At 37.7% G+C, this 18,414-nt stretch overlaps 1 protein-coding gene across 3 annotated transcripts in view; it reads left to right on the forward strand.

Annotated features, from left to right (window-relative positions):
- The window catches only part of AGPAT4 (1-acylglycerol-3-phosphate O-acyltransferase 4), a 191,938-nt gene that overhangs the window by 53,168 nt on the left and 120,356 nt on the right, over positions 1–18,414 (forward strand). The gene's annotated exons all lie outside the window — the stretch shown is intronic.

Consider the following 18,414-nt stretch of genomic DNA (forward strand, 5'->3'; position numbering starts at 1 on the left):
TGTAGTAGGTAATTAACAGATGCTTATCGGAATAGAATGAAATGATTTATTAGTAAGAGCATTGAAGGGAGAATGAGAATAATTATTACTTTTGTCAGGATAAACTGAGGTGATATAATGCGAACATTAAAGCACCATATAAATGCTGTCATTATCAGGATTGTTATTAATATTAATATTACTAGTCAACTGTTAGTTTTTGAGAATAGGGATTGCTAGCCCGTTGTAGTTTAAAATCTTACATGGGCTGCTTATTTCTTGTTTTTTTGTTTTGTTTTGTTTTCCATTAGAAATTTTGTTTGAGCTCTGGGGCTGAAACCCAGGAAATCAACTTTGAGGAGTCTTGATCTCTGCTTTGTAGAGTAAATCCAAACTAGTCTTTGATGGAAACAAGTAGCTTGCTATCCTTATAGTTTCTAGATGAGATTAATAAGGGTAATCTATAGAACAACTGGAAAAAAGTATGGACCACATCTCTAAACATCCTTTAAAAAATATAAATATATATGCACATACATATATAAATATATACACATATACACAAACATATACATATGTATATATGTATTTATGTGTATATGTATATATGTGCGTGTGTGTGTGTGTGTCACAAAATTGCCTTGAATAAACCAAATTCTAGATTAGTCAAGATGAATTATTAGGATTTCAAAGCTGGATAATCTTAGCATACTTTATAGCATGTGTGAACGTTGGGAGGCAAATCCACAGAGAGCGTGTAGGCTCAGGAAGGATAGGCCAGAAGTAGCCCAAAGATCCTTAAGAGGAAAGACAATCTCTCGCTTTCGTCTTACCTATTTTAGTTCTTAGGAAAATCTAGAGAAATGAGAGAGTAGGACATAAGCAACTGCCTGCTTTTCTCTTGACATTTTGTTAAAAATGAGTCAGATCTAATGGCCCTAGAGAATCCCCCTCACCCCCTCCCCCAACCTTCCAAATGAAGTCCTCTACTTTTAGGTTTCTCAGCAGCAAGTCCACTGAGCATCTTGGAATTTTTTTTATGATTCCCAAGGTACCAAACAATATTTTCCAAACACCACTGCCTCTTAGTAACGGTTTGTCAGTTCTTTCTTACCACATGAAATAGAATAGTATGGTAGCAGAAAAGAAGGCAATTATAGAGTTAGAAAAAGACCTCGAGTGGAGGGTAATGTGAGGAAGACTGCAGAAATCTTACCTGGACCATTGATGAACTCTAGGCTATAGTTTGGAAACTCAGCTAGGAAATGGCATCAAAAACCACTCCTGAAATCTGGTGTAGATATTCAGTTTTTGTTTAGTTTAACTTTCATCCCCTCCCTGGGGTAGAGGAGTAAACTGTTTACCTAGGGTTTAATTATGCCTTCTGGAATATGAGTCATTGTGTATCTTGGCAAATCAGTTGCATTATTAGAAGCTGACTTTCTAAGAAAAGAGGTAAAATATGCTGTGATGGGTTCTAGGTCTGCCTTTGCCAGTAACTGGCTGTGACTTTGGATAAATCACTCAACCCTTCTGGCCTTGGTATTCTCTTTGGACTTGAAGTCAGAAGATCAGAATTGATGACAGCTAGGCTTCTTAGTCCTTTGGTAATGGACAAATTCTTGAGCCTCTGTTTCCTCATCTATAAAATGAAGATAATTGTAACCTAGTCCAAATTTTTGTCTAATTTTGAAGTGTTTCTCTTATAAAGTCCCCATGCTCTCAGACCACCGAAAGCTACTCATTTTCCTTACTCAGCTAAGATCCTTTAGCATGAATATCTAAGAGAAACACTACATTTTCTAGCCAGAGAATTAAGGGCTTGATAAGATGTCTAATGGAGCAAGTATAGAGTCCAGGGCTGTTGCATGGAGCTTCAAACTCTTTCATATTGGAATTCCGTGATGTACAATCTCTTTTCCTCCTGCACAGAGTCACAGATTTAGGAAACTAGAATTTTAAAAGATGAATGAGTCAAATGAATTGTAGTATAATTGGCCAGCAAATTGAATCCAAAATGCTGAAAATGAAGTTGCTATTGCCAGAGTTTTTGTTTAAGCACAGAAAAGATTATTCACTTTCTGATAATGAAGAAAATAATGAGTGATGATTGGAACTTTAAGAAATTATAACCCATCATGGTGTTGGTGATGTCCTCTCCCGTCGCTGCCACTCCAGAGAATATTCCAGCATTGAAGTACACCTGTTGTCTTAAGGATGCGACTAAACACTCATTTAGAACTGTTAATCTTCCAAGACTTATGTCCTTCCATAAACCTGCCGCAAGACATCCTCCATCCCAGCCTTCTGGGATCATTCCTGTGCATCACAAGATGTAAAGTAACATGGATACTAGTGGAGCGCTCAGACTGTCTTGTAGTCATGTCACTCTCAGTGACCCAGCGACCAGTGCTTTTTTAGTCATAAATTTTTCTGCTGAAATCCTTTACCCACATGGTATCTTCACTGAATAATAGCTCTTTTTGTAGTACCATAAGATTATAAAGCCCTATATTATCTCATTTGATCCTCAAAAAAAAAAAACCTGTGAAGTAGGCGCTGTTATTGTTCCCATTTTATAGATGGGGGAACTGAGGATGGGAGTTTTAATGACTTGCCCGAGTTTAGATTCAAACTTAGTTCTTCCTGATCACAAATCTGAGCTCTGTCTACTGTGCTACCTGGGAAGATGAGTGAGCATTAATAGCCAAATCCTACCTTCTTCCAGCTCTAAAGATTGTTCCTCTTAATTTTTTTTCTTAGTTAAAAATAAACTACATTTGATTCTACTATTAGAAATCTCCCATTTTAAAGGGAGATTTAGTATGTATTATTTTACCTTCAGTGCCTTTTACATCCTATCAAGGCATCCTGTCAAGGCATTCATCAAAAAACTAAGGTCTACACAGTATGGGCATCTTAATGCTACCTGCCACAGATTGCATACTGCCTCTCCCTCTACTCTCACCCTTTTTCATTTCTTACTCTTGTTCTGGTTAAAATATTCGGATCAATGCTTCTGGAGAAAGTATGACAATCAATCTGCTGCCCTGAGGCTCCTCTTAGTCTCCCTGATTGCCTACAGCAATTTCCATCCCTGACAATCACCTCCTTACCTTTATTGTATCCCCCTATTAAAATATAAGTTCCTCTGGGATACAGTTGATTGGAAAAAAAATTTGCAAAGGATTCTGATAAAGGTCTGATATCCAAGATGTAGATACCTGATACAAATAGATAAGAATAAAAATCATTCTTCAGTAGAGAGATAATCAAATGATATAAACAGGCAGTTTTCAAAGAAGAAAAGCAGAATATCAACACCTATATGAAAAAATGTTCCCAACTCAGTAATAATAATGGAAATGCAAATTAAAACAATTATGATGTTCTACCCATTAGATTGACAAAGGCAATAAAAAGAGAAAATGAAAATTCTTGGGGAGGCTGTAATTGATAGAAATAGATAAGAATAAAAACCATTCTTCAGTAGAGAAATAATCAAATGATAAAATCAGGAAGTTTTCATAGGAAGAAATGCAAAATACCAATACTCATTTGAAAAAATGCTCCAACTCATTAATAATACTACAATACAAATTAAAACAATTATGATGTTCTACCCAATAGACTGACAAACACAATAAAATAGGAAAATGAAGGGGCAGCTAAGTGGTGTAGTAGATAGAACTCTGGCCTTGGAATGAAGAGGACCTGAGTTCAAATCTAGGCCTCACACACCTGAAATTTACTAGCTGTGTGACTCTGGGCAAGTCACTTATTGCCTCACAAAAAAAAAAAAAGGAAAATGAAAATTCTTGGAGGGGCTGTAATTGGTAGAAATAGATAAAAATAAAAACTTCTTCAATAGAGCAATAATCAAATGATATAACAGGTAGTTTCCAAAGGAAGAAATGCAAAATACCAATACCTATATGAAAAAAGCTCCATTTCAATAATAATAATACAAATACCAATTAAAACAATCATGATGTTCTACCCATTAGATTGACAAACATGATAAAAAAAAGAAAATGCAAATTCTTGGAGGGGCTGCTGTTGTTGTTTGTACTTTGTTCTTGAAGAGGACCAGTGATGCGAGGTGATGCCATGACTCACAAGTGGATTGGATTTAAGTGAGTCAAGGCTGTGCAAAGTCATCAGCCTCGCTTTCTCCTCCAGAGCCGTCTGGGTCTAATGGTTAGACAGAGATCAAGACGACTGGAGATGGCCCGCTGGAGGGGCTGTCAGACACTAATGTATCGCTGGTGGAGCTTTTATTTGGTTCAGTCATTCTGCAAAACAATTTAGAATAATATTAAGCTGATGTGACAATACTACTACTAGGTCTATACCGACAAAGAGATGAAAAACAGAGGGAAACGACCAGTGTACATAAAAATATTAAAGCATCCCTTTTTGTGGTTTGCAAACCACCGGGAATGAAGTGAATACCTCTAAACTGATGAATGGCATGATAATAATAATAACAACAATAACAGGAGCATTTATATAGCACTTCAAGATTTGCAAGGCACTGTACAAATGCTATCTCATTTCAACCTCACAACAGTTCTGGATGGTAGGTACTCATCACTATTCTCATTTTATAGATCAATCAATCAAACAAACATTTATTAGATAAAGAAAGGAAGGATGAGAAAGGTTGTGACTTGCCTAAGGTCACACAGGTGGTTAGCTTCTGAGGCCAAATTTGAACTTAATTCTTGCTGATTCTAAGTCCGGTGTTCTAACCACTGCACCACTTAGCCACCTCCAATAAATGCTGATTTATGAATGTAATGGAATATTATTGTGCCTTAAGAAATGACAAAAGGGATATGTTTAGAGAAATACAGAAAGACTTATATGACCTGATATAGATTGAAGTGAGCAGAACCAAGAGACCAATTTATACAATAATTACAATAATGTAGAAGAAAACAACCATGAAAAGCTTAAAAACTCAAATCAATGCAGTAACCAGTTATGGTTTTAGAAGAATCATTGTGAATGATTTGGGAAAATTGTGGGAAACATGAAGCATGTTTCCTATCTCTGGGCATGGAGGTGAGATAGAATATAAGGTGTATGTTTTTAGATACAGCCGATGTATGGATTTGTTTTGCTTTACTCTTTGTCCAGGATCTGCTGGGGTTTTGTTTTGTTTTTTCAGCCAGAGACAAGGTTTATTAAAGATCTGCCGTACAGGCCAGACTCTTAAGGAATCTGAACATTTGTGAGCTATGGGCTAGGTTCTTAAAGAATCTGAGCAATGGCTAGATTTTAAGAATCTGAGCCTTGCTTTACTATTTGTTACAAAGGATCTGGATTTGGTGGCAGGGGGTGGGATGTGTGAAGTGAAGGGTGTACGATGGGAGGAATTGTGTTGATAGAACAAAAAGAAAACAAAGGGGAAAAATCAACTAAATATTTTAATAGTATATGAAAGGGAACAAAAGGCAATTTATAAGGTATCACAGACAAGCAGGGCAGTATTTCAGGGTATGATATTAAATTTAATCTATGTTGTTTTATTTTAAGCTATGCTTAATAGAAATTCACATCATCATATATAATTAACTATTTTCTGTTCTTTGTATATGGAAGTGTTTATGATTGTTGATGTTTGTCAAGTTCGTAATAAGAAAAATTACCACCTTTACCCCCACCCAAAAAAATCCCAAAAAACAGAGGACAGGATTTTATGTCTTTTCCTAGATCCTAGCACAGTTTCTGTGACTAATCAATTGATTGAAGTAGAGAACTGATTAATCTAAAGAATGAAAACTTCCAAATGTTTTTGCTGGTAGCCATGGTTTCTTTCTTCAGAAACGAAAAAAAAATAGCTAGAAGAGAATTATTGGGATATGTGTATTAGGTAAATGAGTGACTTGAGTGAGAAGTTGGGAGATAGGATTATTGTTCTTCTTGTAGGAATTATAGAATGTCACAACTGGAAGAGACCAGAGAGAGCTCTGTCCTAGGCTTTCTTCATTCTCTTCTCTATATTCTTTATTGGTGACCTCATCTGCTCCCATGGATTCAAATACCATTTCTATTCACATCGAAATGCCATGGATTTGGAGTCAAAGGACCTAGATTCTAATCTTGCCTTGCTACTTACTTAGTGTGTGAGTGATGTTCACATTATTCACACGGTCAAGTCATTTACACTCTGTAGGTCTCAGTTTTCCTCATTAGATAAATGAGGTGATTGAACTGTATGACCTCAGAGGTACCTCTGTCTATGCTCCTATGACTCCTAAATTTATGCATCCAGCTCTAATCTATCTCCTGAACTCCAGGCCTACATTTTGAATTTCTCCTAGGCATCTCTATCTAGATGTCTAATTTCAAAATCACCATGTCTAAAATAGGATTATATTTCTCTTAACCCATTCTAGTCCTATTAAGGGTACCATCCTCTTCTCAGTCACCTAGGTTTGTAGTCTCTGGATCATCCTCGGCTTTTCTCTTCTCCGCTCCTGTCATATCCAAACGGTTGCTGGATCCTATCAATTCTACTTCTCTATCTCTTGTATCTATTCTCATCTCCACTCACTTGGATGCTACTATACCTCAGGCTTCTAGCAGCTCTTTCTTACATGAGTGTGAACAGCCTGCTGGTTAGTTGATGTACTTCTCCCCATTTCCATTCTTCCCCTCTTCATTCTGTCTACCATGCTGCTACCACAGTGATCTTTCCAGGGCTAAGATCTAATCATGTTGAGAGATATAATGAAAATGTTTGTTTCCATAAAATTGACACAACCACTAGAAAAGTAACTGAGTAGAAAGGGATACAGCCGTTCTTATCTTGTTTTGCTGTTAGAAAGTCAGTAAGCAGGACAAAAGTTAAGCTTTACTTAGAGTGCACATGCTTAATAGGCTCATAAGTACTAACTTCTCCACCTCCAGGCCAGGCTAGGATACCATTTTCTGAACATGCGATATATGTAGAAGGAGATAAAACATATAAAAGGGTAGATGTGTAGTAGGCATACCAGAAAGCTGTACTTTCCAGAGTATTCAGCCAATGAGAAAACAGAGGAGGGACTTTACGGCCAGGATTAGAGATAAGTAGTGAATTCTTGCTTTGGTACAATGTGTCCTATTCCATAGGACACCCCAGTTGCAACTGTGTAATAAACTGGGCTTTTAACTTGTTCCTCCTGAGTCCAAATGAGTTATTTCTTATAATGTCTCCTTTTCAAAAATCTTCAGTGGCTCTCTAGCACCAACAGGATGAATTACTAGCTCTTTAGCTTATCATTTTAAGCTTTCTACACACTGGTACCAGTCTGTCTTTTCAGACCAATTTTATTTCATCACCCCTCCCATTCATCATTCCCAGCAAACTAGAATCTCGGTTATGTCACACATTTCTGAATTGCACTCCCTCCTTACTTCTGCCCTTTGGAATCTTAAGCTTTTTTCTGGTTCAGGTGCCAGCTCCTATTTAAAATCTTTTCATATCATCCTAGTTTGTTAGTACTTTTCCCTCCTCAAATTACTTTGTACTGATACCTGTATATGTAGTGTTGAGAAGATAGACATACCAATTGGCTTGAGGTTTTTTTGATCCATTGTATATTGTAGGCCCCTAATGAATGTTTGTGGAAATTAAATTATTGTTATTAAATCAGCATTTATTAAATTATTTCTCAATGGGTTTTCCCAGGCAGGAACACTTTTCAGCAGCAATTCTCTTAGCCTTAGACCTTTTTCTCTCTCTGTATTTAAAAAAAAAAGTGTTCTGTCCCTCTCTCCCCTAAATGTTACACAGTCAATGTAAATTAATTCAGTATGCTCAATAAACATACTAGTTGCTAGCTCTGTAACTAATTAAAGGTATAAGACGAGTCAGTTTATTCTCTTTTCCTAGACTTCCTTTTGGACTTTTGGCCCTTTTAGTGATTATCAAGTCAAGACAGCAACCAAGAATGCCTGCCCACCCTCTACACACTCCCATTATGCTCCCTGTAGTTTAAAGTAATCTGTCAAGACAGACATAAATACAGGGCACTATCTCTACAAACCTTTGTGTTGTTACAGGGCCTCAGAGTACTTGTCTGTTTTTCTTTAATTTTTTTAAAGGTCTGGAAAAATGGAAACCTTCTAATTATCAACTGACCAGCTAGCTGTAAAAGGGAACATTTCAAGGTCAAGCAGTTATTTGTCCTTGACTCTGTCAAACCTGACCTGATGATACCACCAGAGAGCCAGCATAATCCAGGCCGTGGCTCTCAGTTAATCTTTGGCCTCTTTGGAAACTCCCAGGGTTATAGGATCTGTCTTTCAGGGCAAACTTCAAAGTTGGCAGAAACAAGTAACTGACTCATTCATTTTATGCAGCTGCATGGCTCCTTTGTCTCATCGTGAACCTTTATACATAAAAAGTTCAATGATAATGAATTGTGGCCTTCAATGAGCTTTTTAGGGCACTTCTTGATTCTAAGGCTTTGGGTGACAATTGTTGCAGGCCTGTGCTGAATTAGTAAGGAGCTTCCTTTTGGGAACAAACTGCTCATCCTTCTGAGATAACTGAGCTGGTCCAGGAATTGTTTTCTGTGCATTTAGTTAAGCCTTGGGGATACCAATTTATATGTCAGTTAAGGCGTGAACTGGATAAGTAATACCTATGGGGGCTATTAAGTGATACTAACAGGTCTAAGGCATGAAAGAGCCAAGGAAAAATGAGAGAATAAAAAGAAAGCAGCTGGAACAGAAGAAAGAACAGTGAAGAGATGGGAGAGCTAAATGAAAAAGTTGAATGTTGTAGAGTTTAATGCCCATTATTGGTAGCTGTGGCATAGCTTGCCTCCCTTTGATATAACAGTACTAGTTAACAAGAAAGCAACCTGGCAAATATTTATTAGGTCCCTACTATGAGTAGGGTATTTTTTGTTGTTGTTTGTTTATTTTTTGGCTAGGCAATGGGGTTAAGTGACTTGCCCAGGGTCACACAGCTAGTAAGGGTTAAGTGTCTATGGCTGGATCTGAACTCAGGTCCTTCTGACTCCAGGGCCTGTGCTCTAAACACTGTACCACCTAGCTGGCCCAGTAGGGTGCTTTGCTAGGTACTATAGGCGGAACAAAGAAATAAAATAGGTCTTTCCTCTAGTTGAGTTTATAATTTAGGAGGCGAATGTAGATCTAGAATTTGGAGGGACATTGGAGACCACCTAGTCTATTCGCTTCATTTTATTGAAGCTGAAGAAAGTGAATGAATCAATGAGTAAAACATGTATTAAACACTTAGTATGATAAAGCAGAACAAATTAGGTGGCTCAGTGGACAGAGTATTGGGCCTGGAGTCAAGGAGATTCATTTTCCTGAGTTCAAATCCAGCCTCAGACACTTACTAGTTGTATGACCTTGGGCAAGTCACTTAACCTGGTTTGCTTCAGTTTCCTCATCTGTCAAATGAACTGGAGAAGGAAATGACAAACTACTCCAGCATCTTTGCCAAGAAAATCCCAAATGGGGTCACAAAGAGTCTGATAGGACTGAAAAATGACTCGACAACAACCAAATGTATGAAGCACTGTGCTAAATTCTGGGAATACCAAAAGAAAGCCAAGGTAGTTTCTTACATTCTAATGGGGGAGACAACATATATGGAGAGTTTCATTAATCTTAGCTAAAGTCCCATGGTCCTTAGGATGCAGCTTTAAAACCAATGTCAATGCTTCGTATTTAATGTCATTTTGAATGATAAAATCAGATTTGTTTCTCATTTTGAACAGTTGAAGAGTGCCAAGGACTTGGAAGATAAGAATTCCTTGTTCTTGTTCTTCAGGAGATGTGGCTGTAGCACTTGGCAGGCTGCATCTCCAAAGGGCTTGCTTCCCAGGGTGATATCTGAGGATGCTGTGCAGAAGCACTGCTATTCCCAGGGTTTTGGGGTTCAGGGTCCTAGGCTGTCTCCATCAGAGTCTGAGGGGAATGGTGGTCAAAACGGTGGTGGTGATGGCTTTACCCACTTGGAAGATGTAACTTCCTTTCTCTCTTTCAAGGTAGCCTGCCGCTTCAGCAAAGCTGGCTTGTCCACCTTGTGAGTGGCAGTTGGGGGGGATGGTTGGCCCCTTTTCCTTAGATGCTGTTTCTTCATGACTGGAAACAGGGCCAGTGTTCTGAGAGGTGCTACCGCTCCTAGGGTTCTTGAACCTATCCCTCTGCCTCTTGGTCACAGTTCATTAGCAGCTGGTGATGAGGAAGGCAGGTCACTTTTCCACAATAATTTCTCCCTTTAATTCTCCAGCCCTGCTATTCCCAGGGCTCTTGGGTTCAAGGTTCTGAGCTGTCTTTATTAGGGTCTGAAGGGAAAAGGTGGAGGAGGTCATTTGACTTGCTGCTTCCTCTCTTCCCCTTGGGGTGCCCTGCTGCTTCATCTAGTTTGCCTGCCCTATGAATGGTAGGTAATTGGTTGGTAGTTGGCGTGGATGACTGGCCTATTCTTCATAGGAATGTTACCTAGAATGATGGCTGTGAGGATAAGAAAAGCCTGGAAAATTTCTGACCTGCCTACCAGAGGTTAGATACTTTCCAGTTAATCCAAAACAGGTGAGAGAGAAGTGGGTAGTTCAACAATACTGCTGGGATTCAGACCCAGGTTTTTCCCAAAATTCCCAGAATTTTCCCAAATTCTGCATTCTTTCCAGGATATTATGTTGTCTCCTAAATTCCTAAGTGTTTTTAGCTTGCAATATTTAGCAGCTCTTTGTAAAAGGTTGTCATTCATATTGTTGGACTGGATTCTGGTACCAGCAGAATATAAATTCCTTGAGGTTAGGCACTGATTCATTTTTGGTTCTGGGTGTTTGCTACATAGCAGAGTGGTAGATGGTCAGCATACATATGCTTTATTGAATTATCTTTATCATTTGGAAATTTTTTTTCAAATGGGAAAGGCAGATTATTTTAAGATTAATCCATGTGTAGACTGTAGGGGACTAGCCCCTTTCTTAGAAGGGAAACTGTACTTTAGGAAATTGTTGATTTGATTCTTTAAAAAATCTTGTTATATAAAAACCTAGAAATAAGAAGAGTCAAATATTTCTTTCTTGCCTCCAGACTTCTTTATCCATAAATGGCTGATGAATCAGCTGTGTAATGTACAATGCCAGGGTTCAAAACTCATTAAGCTCTTCAGAGAAATGTAAGAGAAGAGAGAGAATATTATTCCAACCAAAGATCATATACATTAACCACTAATACATTAGAGTATTTATCAAAAGTGGTAAATATTCTTGAATTGCTGCAGTTTATATTATCCTTAAAAAGCTGGAAGTCCCAGGTATCATTTCCAAAGACCAAGAAATTTTGTCAAATAAGACTTAATGTTTAAGATCAGTGATAAAGAAAAATGGTCTCTTGGTAACTATAGTAAATGTCAGAACTGTGAAAACCTAAAGCTACCACATATTTCCCTCAAGTGAAAGAATGAACTTGTGAGTGACATGCAGCTTAGAGTATCACTGTCTTAAAGTTTATTATGGGTAAAAAGGAATTTCCCCTCTGTCAGAAAGCCATCTCAATAGCTAGGAACCCACTGCTGAAACCTGAACAAAATGCTGCATTTACAGAAATGGCACCGGTTCAGAACAGCGTCAGTCAGAAATAAGAGGAATTAGACTGCAGAATTTGTTCAAACAGGACAGGTGGGTAAGGCTGCAATGTTAGAGAATTTTGTACCAATTCTCCCAGAGCACCAGAGAGCCTCCCTCACCTTTTTCTCCACATCTGTCATTTTGAAAATTGAAAGAATCTGAGATGGATTTGAGTGGCAGAAGTTATGGGTGGTGGGGTCAGGGTGTTGGGAGGAAAGGGAAGAATGCACAGACAGTTGGGAAGATAGGCCTTCTAGCAAGATGCTGGGGAGAAGAGCTTTTGTCCTTGGAGTGCTATCCTTAGGATCCACCATCATCTCTCAACTGCCTAGGTACGCAGCCCCCTCAAACCTTTTATCTGTCACCTTGTTTTTATTGTTTAGTATTTGAAGAGAGCACTCAGAATCCTTTCAGCTACAGATTTAGAGGCTCTTTCAGTCATTTTGTCTTCTTTCCTGTGCCTGTCTCCTCTAGCTGTAAAGAAGAGAATGGCTATAGGGAGTCCACCACAGTAGACCTCCATTATGGAGCATTGCCCCTCCACCTCTATCTCACTCTTAATCCCCATAGGCAAAAACATAAAAGAAAACCAAAACATTTTAACAAATGAGCATAGTTAAGCAAAACAACTTCTCATATTAATCATGTCCCACAGTGTGTGACTCATTCTGGATACTGAGTCCATCATTCTCATTAAGAAGGTAGGTAGCATTTTTTCATCTTTAATCCTCTGCATTTGTGGTTATGGGCAGCTAAGTGGTATAGTGGATAGAGTTCTGGGCCTGGAGTCAGGAAGACCTGAAGGTTCAAATTTGGCCTCAGACATTTACTAGCTGTGTGACTCTAGGCAAGTCACTTAATACTGTTTGCCTCAGTTTCATCTTCTGTCAAATGAGCTGGAGAAGGAAATGGTAAAACAATCCGGTACCTTTGTCAAGAAAACCCCAAATGGGATCATGAAGAATTGGACACAGCCAAAAAAAAATGAACAATCAGCAACAGCAAAAATTTGTGTTTAATCATTGCATGGATCAGAGTTCTTAAGTCTTTCAGAATTGTTCGTTTTTGCAGTATTGATGTTATAATACAAATTGTTCTCCTGGTCCTCCTCACTTTACTCTGTATGAGTTCATATACATCTTCTCGAGTTTCTCTAAAGCACTTCTTTGTTCGTTTCTTACGACAGCGTAGTGTTCTGTTACATTCGTGTCCTCAAGTTTGTTTCAGCCACTGCTGGATCGGGTCATTCTTAGTTGAGAAGCGGGGGGGGGGGGGGGGGGGGGGGGGGGGGGAAGAGAACCTATACCACAATACAAATTTTAAGTAAAATAATCCTTGAGAAGAAATTTGGGAACCATTGAGACAGAGACTAAAGTGTCTGTTAGATCATATGAAGAAGGAAATGAGATTTCATTGTTTCTTTTTTGATTTCCATGAATCTGAGTAGTGATTTTTATTGTAATTTAAGTAGAAAATCAACAGTTCTGTGTTCTAGTTCCATTTCTACCATAAACTTCCGTGGCAAGTCCCTTCATCTGAGTTTTCTTATCCTCTGGAATGAAGTAGGCAGTTACTACTGAGGTGATTCCTAAGGTCTTTCAGTTCAAAATCCAATAATAATAATAACTAGAATTTATACATCTCCTTAAGGTTTGCAAAGCACTTTGCAAATACCTAATTTTATCCTTATAATAAGTTTAGGACGTAAGTGCTGTTATCCCCATCTTGCAGATGAGGAAACTGAAGCAGTAACAGTCAATAAATAACTTGTCCAGGGTTACACAGCTAGTAAATGTTTGGCTCAGGACTCTTTGATGCCAAGGCTAATGCTCTATACATTACATAGCTGCATTGATTGTATGGATCTATGATTTTAAACTTTTTTATACTTCCCTGCCCCCATCTGTATAGAGAGGGTCTTTGAACCTGCAAGCATCACTTGATAAGTGTATATTAATGAGTGTGCATTTACATACAGATAGAGTTGAAGAATTGATATTATCCATTTAATTAAATTCATTAAATATTTGAGTACCTGATATGTGATAGAAATTATGTATCATGAGCTATGGATATAAAAGAAATAAAAAGTCCTCATCTCATGTTTTTTATAATCTACTTTAAAAAAAAAACAACCTAGAACCTTTGGAAGTAAGTTAGGGAGGGCCTTCAGAAAAATTTGGACAATTAAAGTGTTCTTAAAGGGGAGTGATATGATGGAAATGGTATTTTGGGTGATTAGTTTAAGTGTGGTGGTGGTGGTGATATGTAACTGATTGGAAGCTGTAAATACAATGGAATGAGAATCGAGATGTACATGAGATAATCTATGTTCTGTGTCTCGCTATGCCTCTTCTTTTTTTTTCCCCACAGAGGGTAATCAATCATTCATTCAATAAGAATGTATTAAGCATTTAAGATGTCAGGCACTTTCTAGGCATTGGACATACTGTGACAAAAAAAAAGAAAAGAAACAATCACTATTGAATATAATAAAAGCTAGGATACTTTAAAGTTCAAAGTTGTGATGAGATACAACCCTCTTATCCATAGCAGAGAACAAAGAACATTTTTTTCTCAGTTTCCTCCTTTTCTTCTCTCCTACTATTAAACATGAAATGGAAAAGATTATACAAGTAAAGTGCTCCTTTTACCCAAAAACATAATTCCCTTTCTTACTCACTTCCCCACCTTCTAACTGGACTCACAAGGCATGGTTGTTATAATTTAATAATTTTATTTTTTAAAAAATTATCTTTTTGCTGTCAGTGGACAGGGTCATTCACACCTTAGAACAGCTCTCACCAATCCTTCCATGTAAATTCTTGTGCTGTTGGGGCAGCTAGGTGGCACAGTGGCTAGAGCACTGGCCCTGGAGTCAGGAGGACCTGAGTTCAAATCCAGCCTCAGACACATAATGCATATTAGCTGTGTGACTCTGGGCAAGTCACTTAACCCCAATTGCCTCACCAAAAAAAAAAAATTCTTTTGCTGTAGATAGCCAATACAGAATGCCTTGGGAGGGACAGTCCCATTGTATTTTGTTCTTATCCAAAATCATCCGGAATGTTGTGTTCGGTTCTAGGTAGTACTACAGTTTAAGAAGGACATTGATAAACTAGAATGTAAATTTTTCTTCTGGTTCTGCTCACTTCACTTTTTTTTTTATGAGGCAATGGGATGAAGTAACTTGCCCAGGGTTGCACAGCTAGTTAAGTGTCAAGTGTCTGAAGTCAGATTTGAACTCGGGTCCTCCTGATTCCAGGGCCAGTGCTTTATCCACTGCACCATCTAGCTGCCCCCTCACTTCACTCTTTATCAGTTTGTACAAGTCTTTTTTTTTATTTTAAAAAATATTTGATTTGTTATAGTCATTCAGGATTTGTCTTTTCACCATCTCAACCTGACTACTCATCCCTGATTGAGGACATAAGAAAAATAAAACCCATTCCAGGTGTGTAGCCAATCAAAACAAATGTCTACATTGTCCATGTCCAAAAACAATTTGTCCCTTTCTATCTTGAGTCTTTCAACTCTTTATCAGAATCCTGATTAGTCATTAAGCTGATGAGTTCAGCATAATAGTATTCCATCACATTTTTATATCATGTTCATCTTTTTATAGATGACCATCTCCATTTATTTATTATATGTATGATAAACATATATCTACATATTTATATAACTTGTTCATCTATTCTGCCAAATTATGAGTACTCCCTCAGATTTCCAGATTCTTCAGATTCACATTCTTTGTTAACCAAAAAAAACTATAAATATTTTTATATATCCTTAGAGTTTGTTTTGCTTAGGACTAATCCCTTTCTTAATCTATCCTACATCTAATTTCCCCTCTCCCCTTCTCCTTTCAACCTCCTAGTTACCTGTTGAGTGAAATATATTTGTGTACCCAACTCAATGAGTGTGTGTGTGTGTGTGTGTATGTATTCTTTCTTCTTTCGACCAATTCAGATGAGAGTGAGGTTCAAGCATCAACTGTTTCCCTTACCATTTCCTCCTTGTTTATATAGATATCTATCTGTACACCCTGATTGTGTGAGATGATTTTCCTTAGCCTTCCATTTTTCTTTTTTTAGTGTAGTCTTTTTTTTCTTTTAAAAATTTTTTTTATTAAATTATTTTGATTTATTAATGATCACTTCTATAAGCTTTTGAGTTTTAGATTTTTCTCCCCCTCCCTCCCCTCTCCTTCCCCAAGATGGTGTGTAATCTGTTATAGGCTTTACATATACATTACTATTAAACATATTTTCACATTAGTCATGTTGTAAGGAAGAATTAGAACCAATAGGAGGAACCACAAGAAAGAGGAAACAAAACAAAACAGAAGAAAAAAAATGGCAAATAGTATGCTTTGATCTGCATTCAAACTCCATAGTTCTTCCTTTGGATGTGGACAGCATTTTCCATCATGAGACTTTTGGAGATGTCTTAACCTTGCATTTCTGAGAAGGGCTAAGTCTATCAACGTTAGTCTTTAAACAATGTGGCTGTTAATGTGTACAATGTTTTCCTGGTTCTACTCGCTTCACTCAGCATCAGTCCATACTAGTCTTTCCAGATTTTTCTGGCGTCCACCTATATCAGATATATGTATATGTAGAGCCTATATCAGATTACATGTCATCTGGGGAGGGGGAGTGGAGGAGGGAGGGAAGAAAATTTAAAACTCAAAATCTTATGGAAGTGATTGTTGAAAACTAAAAATAAATAAATTAATAATTTAAAAAATGCTTTTCCATTCATTCAGTTACTCATATAATCTTAACTCGAAATCCTGTGGTTCCCACTGAGTACCCACAGTGATGAAATCATGTCTTTAGAAGTATTCAAGTGATATTAATAAGTTCACCTTGTGCTCTCCCCTCCCCTCCTATACTCATTTCCTGTTGAGTCCCAGGTGGCTGTCTACCTTGCCTCTCCTTAGCCAGAAAGAAGCTTTGCACATGTTATCAAATGAGTTAATGTATGGAAAGTATTTTGGAGACCTTATAGTGCTTTTAAAATTTTTTTGTTGTAATACTCTGGAGTTTTGGAAGGCAGTTTGGGAGGCAGTGGAATGACTAGACATTTACTAAGCTCTCTGAGTCTCTTTCAAGAAAGAGGATTGTAGCTCTATTTTATAGCTTGTCATGATCTTCATTTAAGAGCAAGAAATAATCTATTTTAGGACTTCCTCTAAAACTGTATAGTCTATTATTAGGTTCTGAGAAATTTCTAATAGAATAATTATAGAGGTTTCTAACTTTCCCCCTTTTTCTAGTATGTGCACCAAGGAAATGGGAAATTAAAGACTGCAAATGTGATACTGAATTCAGTGAACAGATGCTTGGCTTAAAGCCCATTGCCTTGGCTGTTGATATGGTTTATAAATAAATTAATTCTGTGCAAAGGTGCCTGTTTGTTTTTGGATTCCCCCCCCCCCAGAAAGCATTGAATTACCTTTACAGCTTAAGTTACTCTTTTCAAATTGCATCACAAAATTTGACTTCAGAACATTGTATTAATGTGTGGTGTTTTTATTTCTGAGACTACAGCTTAGGTTTCAGGGTGTGACTGCAGAAGGTTGAGTTTCACAGTCAGAAGCAAAGTGAAATTCACTTGGACAAAACTCCTTGTTCATAAATGAATGCAATACTTGGGGTGGAGGGGGGTGGGAATAGTTCCATTCTATAGGTTTTCATCTTTGTTCTGAATCTTATAAAAACCAGTTGTCTGCAAAATTTTTAAAGTCCTAAGTGCACTGGCATAATTTTAAAATGATTGATTTCAGTATGATTTAGTGGAAAGAACCCCAAAATGTGGGTTAGGAGTTGCCCTGCTACTAATTGGCATCATGATCTCAAGCAAGTCACATGATCTTTCTAGGTCTCCACTTAGAGAATTCTAAAATTATACAATTTTCTATGTACATATGAATCAATTTATCCTTTTTTTGCATTTGTAATTTGGTGTAATCATTTAGATTTATACAGTGCTTTAAAATAATAAGCAGTGCTAAAATAATAATAGTGCTACACGTATTTTGAAAACTTTTCTGAGTTTGATTTTTTTTATGCATTTTTGATTTGGTGAACTTAATTTTGTCAGTTAGTCATGGTAAACTTAATTTTGTCAGTCAGTAAATGTTAAGTGCATACCAAGTGCTAAACCTCTGCTGGGGGTACAGAGAAAAGTAAAAGACAGCCCCTATTCTCAAAGAGCTCACCTTCTAATGGGAGATACAATGTACAGACAGCTACGCACCAAAAAAAAGCTCTATGTGGGATAAATTGAAAACAATCAACAGAGAACAGGCAGTAGAATTGAGGGATCAGGAAAAGCTTCTGTAGAGGCTGACTGTTTAGCTGGAACTTGAAAGAAACCAGGAATGCCAGGAGGTAGCGATGAGGAGGGGGAATGTTCTAGCCATAGAGGGGCAGTCAGCGAAAACGGTTGGAGTCTAGAGATGGAGTACCTTATTCAAGGCACAGCCCAGAGACCAATGTCATTGGATTGAAGACTATGTGTTTGGTGTATGAGGTATAAGAAGACTGGAAGGAAACAAATTATGAAGGCCTTTGAATGCCAAACAGAGAATTTTATATTTGATTATGGAGGTAATAGGGAACCACTAGAGTTTATTGCGTAGAGAGGGGGATGTGGTTGGACCTGGGAGATCACTTTGACAGCTAAGTGGAAGGTGGACTGGAATGAGGAGAGACTTGACGCAGGAGAAGAACCAGCAAGGGATCACAGTAGTCCAGGCGTGTGGTGGTGAGGGTCTGCATCAGGGTGGTGGCAGTGTCAGAGAAGAAGA

The sequence above is a fragment of the Phascolarctos cinereus genome, unplaced genomic scaffold (genome assembly GCF_003287225.1).
Source record: "Phascolarctos cinereus isolate Bilbo 61053 unplaced genomic scaffold, phaCin_HiC Scaffold_5;HRSCAF=322, whole genome shotgun sequence".
Taxonomy (NCBI): Eukaryota; Metazoa; Chordata; class Mammalia; order Diprotodontia; family Phascolarctidae; genus Phascolarctos; species Phascolarctos cinereus.